Source organism: Gymnoscopelus braueri, assembly GCF_963280865.1.
Source record: "Gymnoscopelus braueri genome assembly, chromosome: 14".
Taxonomy (NCBI): Eukaryota; Metazoa; Chordata; class Actinopteri; order Myctophiformes; family Myctophidae; genus Gymnoscopelus; species Gymnoscopelus braueri.
The window spans coordinates 19,781,489-19,789,531 of record NC_137619.1 but is presented as its reverse complement, the minus strand read 5'-3'; positions in this window follow the sequence as shown (position 1 = coordinate 19,789,531).

Sequence of the window (8,043 nt, the reverse complement as noted above, 5' to 3'; positions counted from 1 at the left end):
TAGTTTAGTTAGAATATACCCTTGAGATTTAAGAGTAATCTTTTTCAGATAAGAACTGAATTTATTTTACATTTCTAATAATGTATACAGACTGTCTGTTAATTTGACAATATGTTATCAGGAAAGACGTTGCACGTGGCTTAATATCGTACATTAGGACTGTAGGTGACAGTATTTGGTTGCTGTATTTACCTTGTTTTCATTGTATTTTGTTTACATTTGTGTGTATACAGTACATATAAACTGTAGGACAGTGTCAGAACTCCAGCGTGTTCTGTTCAGCTAGTAGAGCCTGTGACCAGTTTTTATTTTTTTGCATTAAAGTTTTGGTTTGGAAAAATGTATTGAGTAGATAGTCTTGTGTGAACTGGATTATAATGCCCCAATCCACTTAAGCTTGTGGTACAATATTGTGAAATCAGATGACACTTTATCCTATACAAGAAAAAATAAGTATCTTTCACAGGTGTGTTGGAGTCAATCTAATTGACTCCAATGAGGGTAATACATTTTTGGTTTGGAAAAATGTATTGTTGAGTAGATAGGTCTTGTGTGAACTGGATCATAATGCCCCATGGGGCGGCCATAGCTGAGTGGTTAGTGAGCCCGCCTAGGGAACCAGAGGCCCTGGTTGCCCCAGGTTCGATTCCAGGCTATCCCAGCATATGTGCCGATGATATGAAATTTGTCCCTGAGCAAGACTCTTAACCCCAATTGCTCACAGGTTCTCATTGGAAACAAGACCGCAAGGACTTTCATGAACGACCTGTTAAAAGGAATTATCCTTATCCTTATCATAATGCCCCCAATCCACTTAAGCTTGTGGTACAATATTGTGAAATCAGATGACACTTTATCCTATACAAGAAAAGAAAAAAAGTAGTTTTTCACAGGTGTGTTGGAGTCAATTACCCTCATTGGGCAGAAAAGGCCCTGTGAAATTATTCAAAACAAACCAAACAGATGATACTTGATTTTCAGTTAAGGAACGGCTGGCGGTTTGGATCAAATCGACAGGAAGTGATGCCCACACAGCCTAGGAAACTTGTGGTATGAATTTCGTCTTCCCTGGTTAATAAGGTACGATGGCTATGCTGCAGCCAAAAAGAAATGAGATGATAGATGACTAAATAAGAAACTGAAGATATACATGTAGCAGAAGGATGAAGACTTTGTAATGTTTGTGTTTTCTAAGAAACCTTGTTCGCGTTGCAAATACTCCACCAAGTGGTAAATCTTATAGAAGAAATAGAGTGCCACTTGACTACACCCATGATCAATAGAAGTTGGTGGTTGACGAGGGATTGTGCATTTAGCTTTACATGTAAACAATGAGACGGTTTTCTGAATTAAAATATAAATAATAAGGCAGGAGCGCCCAGGCATAGCCCATGACTTCGCTCGTCGATGAGTGTGCCATCCGAGTTGGCACAGCTATCCTGGACGTATTAGGTTATCACCTGTTTTGAAATTGCACATGTGAAACATGCTGGCTTGCATGTGGGCAGAGTCGTAGTGATAAGATAAGACCTTTATTGATCCCTCGAGGGAGCTCCGAAGATCTGCTCCCTGGTGGCACTAGAACAGGCCCAGGTAAAAAAATTCCCCCAGTTTCACGCTGATCGGTCCAACAGTCGAACGGTCGGAAGCATTCCGTCTGCTTACTGTGTTTTTGTTACCCATTGGCTGCTTGGTTCAGTTCAGTGGGCAGGCTGGGGTGATGACGCCTTGCCCTGGTATGGCCCATTGCTGACATTCTGGGCTTCCAGCATCTTGAGCATGGAGCTTAAATCCACCAGTCAGATGGGAAAACAGCTTCATCATTCATTTTCCTTTTTTTTACTTTCTTCCGTAAAGAGGATATGTCATGCATCACAACCGCGAACAGCGCCGTCTGTCGTACAAACTATATTTCCCTCAGCAGTTGCCTCATGTCCTGATGGCCACACCCCACAACTGACACAGACCTGGCAACCTGGCCTGGTCATTAGCGGGGTGATGGGTGCTGCTGGCACATTTTGGCACCAACTGCTATTTCAGCAGCTTCCGGACAGTATTTCGGCGCCATTGCTTGCAATAATTTTTTTTTTTTTTTTACCAGGCGTTTGGAAGAGAGAGAACTGAATTGAGTGCCCCGGACTACAGCCCCTAAAGCCTGCACATTAAGCCGGGCCTGCTTGAATGCACCTTATGCAGCTTTGTGTTTTACCTTGGCTCATGTAAATAAAGTGTAATCCACTGCATTCTAATCTGACATGAATACATTATGAATTAATATTGTAACATAATTTACTGACAGTGATATACAGTACTCAATGGACAAGCAAGCATAAGCATGTATCTGGCATAGCAATTGATATTGATGTATATTATTAAACATGACATGACAGAATAATGTGTGTAGGTGTGTGTTTACATGTGAAGTATGGAACCTCCACCCAGTGGTGCTGTTAGGTATACAATATAAAACTGTCTCAAGGTAATAAAACTTGATACTCTGAAGGGTTGACTGAAGTCTTTGCCTACTCTTCTATAATTAGCAGTTAAAAACCCTGCTCTGAACTACAGGTACAGAAACATTTTAGGGAATTAAATTAAATGTTCAAAGTCAGTATTTCCATGTTGGATGGAAACATGAAGACAAGAAACAAATAGATGAGAAGCATTGAAAAAGAAAATGGCTTGATGCTCCTCTACACAATTGACACACACACATTAAGCTGGCTCCAGACCAATCCAAATCGGCCCGACTTTGGGCCGATTTGGCTTCGGGAAGCGTCGGCCAGTCGGTTAGGGGTCCGTCGGGGGGTCCGTCGGGACCTTTTCGGCCGACCCAGAGCCGACCGAACATGTTCAGCTTTTTAGCCGACTGGCAGAGCAGTGGCAGTGACAACAAAGGGCTGTCGGTGTTGCCAGATTATGTGAGAGAAACAAGCGACCATGTCTATGAAAACCTACATTCACTGTTTCTCGTTGTTGCTCCCAGAGAGAGAGAGAGATTGATTGATTTGACCTACTTTCGCGCAGTTTTGGTGTGCAACACAACCCTCGTTTAAGTGAATTGCTTTCACCTGCTGCTGCTGTGTGGAGCGCAGTGGTGGAAAAAGTACTCAAATGTTTTACTTAAGTAAAAGTATCAATACTGCAATGTAGAAGTACTTGAGTAAAAGTACAAAAGTATTGGTATCAAAATGTACTTAAAGTACCAAAAGTAAAAGTACTCAAATGTTTGAAAATAGCAGATCTACAAGCTCACAACGCGTCGCTTCGCGACGTGTTGTGAGCTTGTAGATCGGCTATTTTCAAATAGCCTAGGTATAAAATAGAGCTAAAGTGGTTACTGTATGTTTTATAATGTAATAATTTATATCTGCAAAGTAACTAATAACTAAAGTTTTCAAATAATTGTAGTGGTGTAAAAGTAGAATATTTTCCTCAGAGATGTATGGAGTAGAAGTAAAAGTACTGAAAATTAGAAATACTCCAGTAAAGTAAAAAATCCTCAAAAGTGTACTTAAGTACAGTACTTGAGTAAATGTACTTAGTTACTTTACATCACTGGCGGAGTGTGCGCTACAGGGCATATCTCCGCCAAGCCAGGGTGACCTACCCAGGCTCATGAAATTCATATGCAGGCATAGTAGCCAATTAGAATGAAATCTGCAAAAACGGACTCATATACTGATACAGAACCATATATTGGCTATATATTATGGCTGTCGGGTGGAAATCTTGTATGTTCCTTTTTTATTATTATTTAAAAACAATAAAAAATCGTGAAAAAAAAAAAAGCTGTAATTATTAATAATTAAGAAATACTATATTTTAAAGAGTGAAAAATCAACTAAAGTCATTATTAGTGCAAGTTCATTAACATTTCATTTGAATGAAAATTAATTGTGGGTAAAATACATTATGTGAATCTAATGTGATTAATGTGACCCCTACTTCAGTCAGTGAAGTCCAGGGCTGAATGTGACATATTGAGACCTATATAACTAAATATTGGTCATTTGCCAACACATTATTTTGTGAAATAAACGGGTTATATTTCACAGATAGTTATACTATTCTTATAATATATTAAAATACAATGATCCTTAACCTTCAAGTTAAATGCATTATTTCCGTGGACTTAAAAATCATTTTTGGACTTAAAAATCATTATTATTTTTTTGGATGGCCTTCCTGCCCTGGCAGGAAGACCGGGCAGGGCCTTTCCAAAAAATTACAACACCAAAGGCCAAGTGGCCTTGCCCCTAAAATGACGAAATTCCAGGCTTGAATGCAATAGATGTACTCTGAGTCTGTTACAAGTAAAAGTCCAGAATTCAACATTTACTTGAGTAAAAGTACTAAAGTATTGGTATAAAAATGTACTTAAAGTACCAAAAGTAAAAGTACAAAAATGTTTGAAAATAGCAGATCTACAAGCTCAGAACGCGTGCATCGCAACACGTTGTGAGCTTGTAGATCTGCTATTTTCAAATAGCTTATAGGTATAAAATAGGGCAAAAGAGGTTAATGTATGTTTCATAATGATTTATATCTGCAAAGTAACTAGTAACTAAACATTTCAAATAATTGTTGTGGAGTACAAGTATAGACAATTGGAAATACTCCAGTAAAGTAAAAGTACCTCAAAATTATACTTAAGTACAGTACTTGAGTAAATGTACTAGTTACTTTACACCACTGCACGTCAGTGAAGAAAAAACGCTGGGAACATCCCTAAGTGGCTTTGCAGGGAAACAAGCCCAAAGTCGCTTATAATAAGCAGACCTGGCAACGCTGGCACGCTAAAAGTCAAATTAGCACATGAATGGCCAGTCGGCTGACAGACTTAAATGGTAACTTTTGCCAACCGAATACCAGTCTGTTGCAGTCTGGAGTAGTCTGCAATAGTCTGGACGAGTCTGTTTGGTGCGGAGTTGCCTTTACAGTACAGATACTATGGTACCAAAGATAATAGCTTGTTTATTCCTGTCAAGTTTTGGCCTACATTCCTCTGCCAAAGGCTATTGTTGCACTCTGATTGTTTAGACATGGTATTGTTGTCAGGTGTCCGGTAGCACCAAGCCTCTCTCTTCACAAACACCTTTCATCTCAAATCCTTCGTCAGTTTACTGTAGGCTAGTTGTGGACAGAGATGGGTGGACTTTTTTTTATACAAATTACAAATACTAGGGTCAAAAGAAATGATCACAATACAATACAAATACGAAACACTGATCTGAGAAATGTATTTAAGCAGTGATATTAGTCTGGCCATACCAGGCTAATAGACCAGAGCTAGCCATGGTTCACATGATGGTATGACAGTCATGTTCAGGGCTAAGACCAGAGCTAACTTAAATGTAAACTACATGAAATATAAAAAACAATGTGTCAAATCAAATTTTTTTTTTTTTTTTTTCCTCTCTTTCATCCTTTTTTGTCTCTCACTGTATGTCACTCACTCATTTGTGATCATTTATTGTCTCCCCCATGCCGGATGGCCAAAGGCCAGACAATTTATTTGCCCCTGTCCGTCCGTGTACGTCTGTGTGTACATATGTCTGTGAGCAGCTAATCTCTTGCAGCACTGGACCAATCGGAGTGAAACCCGAAGCCCCAAATCTTTCACATCGGCCTGTTATGGTGCCACCAGGAGGCCGATTTGTTTTACACAAAATATGTTGTCATTATACACACCTTTTGTGACATAGGGGTAGCCATTTTGTGTTTTCTTCAAAACACACTCTGTGCTGCTACTACTTTTGGGTCATCTGATCAAGATGTGTGAGTCTCATTTTTCAGATCCCATTCCAATTCGCTATGACTGCCTTCCAAATCTTGCGGGCCATGGCGGAGACTTGTGCTCCGAGGAGCACACTTTTTTTTTTTTTTTTGGATGAGTGGTAGATGAGTGGTAGACTTTTGGTTTCCCACACACCACAGGTCTACAGGCCTACAGCCTGTTATTATTGGCTGCATATTATCAGAGAGGGGAGATAAGAATCAAAACTTGGCCCAAACAGCCAAACCATTATTATTATTCCACAGCATCCTAGCAGCTTGTTTTGTAAATCTGTCTGTTATTTGTACCTATTCGCCTAGGACCGCCCTAGGTCCAGAATTCTTATCCTGCTTATCGACTCTAAATATTGGAAAGGTAGTAGCAAATATTTACCATGTGTAATGTAGCACTCCTTGTGAGACTGGATTCACACCTTCTTTAAAACGCTGTAAGCAACCAGGTAGGCAGGTACAGTAGTCTTAAGCCGAGAAAACTAAAGTCTACGATTCTGTCAGAGCATATACAAATGTAATACATGAACAAAAAAGACTAATAGATAACTAAACCGTCTATCATCACGCTCTATTGTTGATTAAAGTTGTTCTATCAAAAATAATCTTTAAGTCGAATACATTCTTCTGAGCTGTTCGATTCACTATGCTAGGCTGGATATAATAGCACAATGAGTAGCTACTGTATTAAGAGCATTGATAATTAATGATGAGATATTTGATAACAGATATTTGTTAACAGACAATTAGACAAATACGGGTTTCTGAAACTAATACAATTTGTAAAAATCGAATTTTATATGACTTTATATGGAAGTAATATTTCATAATGTGTTATCCTATGAATTACCCAAATAAAAGATGTAATTGGGTAGATAAAGTACCTATGAATTACCCAAATAAAAGATGTAATTGGGTAGATAAAGTATCTCAGCACATTGATTGAAAAAGAACCTCATGCTGATATAAGCCATTATAAGGCTTGTTCTGTTTTATTTGATGTGGTTGACTTTGTCCTATAGAATTACTGTACTGTATGTGGCTGTAATGTATGTTGTGACAGTTGAGACATTGACAGCACACGAGTTACAGTATATGACTACAGAGTGATACAATTTGGAGTAGAAATCAAATGTGAGGATAGTCTAATGTTTAATGTATTTTGACAATACCTTTCGGGATGTTTTGGCAACACTGATTGCTGAAGTGCAATACTTTTCTCCATTCCTCCCCAAGACTGCCTTGCTACGGTAAATACTAGTCAGTAAAAACTAAATACTTATGGGAGTGAACAGTTACCTTTCCTTATTAATAATAGATTAATGATGAATTGGTCTGTTACAACCAGCTATAATGTGTGAGCATGTTTCAGGAATGAGACAGCAAATTATGGAAAGAAACAGTATACTGTATGTTGAAATGTCATGTTTTTTTTTATCCATTGATTTTAAAGTATATAAAAATGTCATATCTATACACATTTCCGGTCTAAAACCTAGAAATACATGTCACCAACTTCTAAGTATTGTGCTTCAACATGGAAAAGTAACAGAAAATGTAGTTGACAATGGTGTTTAAGTCATACTAGACATTCAGCTGTGACTTATCTGTGTATCCTTCTTTTTGCGCAGTTTCATTCCAGAATGACACATCACATCAGCCATTTGTAATAACAACCCCTTTCTATAATCACAGGCATGAAATTAAAGCTCATTTCAGGTTATTCAACTTATACATGATCTTAAAAAATGCTTTAAGCCTTATATGCCTTAATACTTTATAGTTGCCCTCTACAACTAAAATTTAAAATGAAAAACACCTTAGATATTTTAGAAATGGTTAATCTTTTACTCAAGGGGGACAACGGTGACGCCAGTTGCAAGTTGAATATGTCATTTGTTCATGTGTGGTCCAGCCATATGGACTGTATGGAATGCATGTGCTGATAAAAAAAAACATATTTAAAATATTGTTTTGATGCTCATATTAACCTTAGGAAGTATCAAGTAGTTTTTTGCTTCGCACATGCATTCCATAGGGCTGGATCACACATGGACAAATGACAGGCGTTGTCCCCCTAGAAGATTAACTTTTTTCTATTTAAGTTTTTTTAAATTATTATTTTAGTTATTTAGGGCAATTATAATGTATTAAAGCATTTAAGGCTTATTAGCCAGGGATCCTTTTAAGTTCGAATCCATAACAAAATTGCCATAACTAATTGACAGTTTCATTCCTTTTCAAAATGTAAAT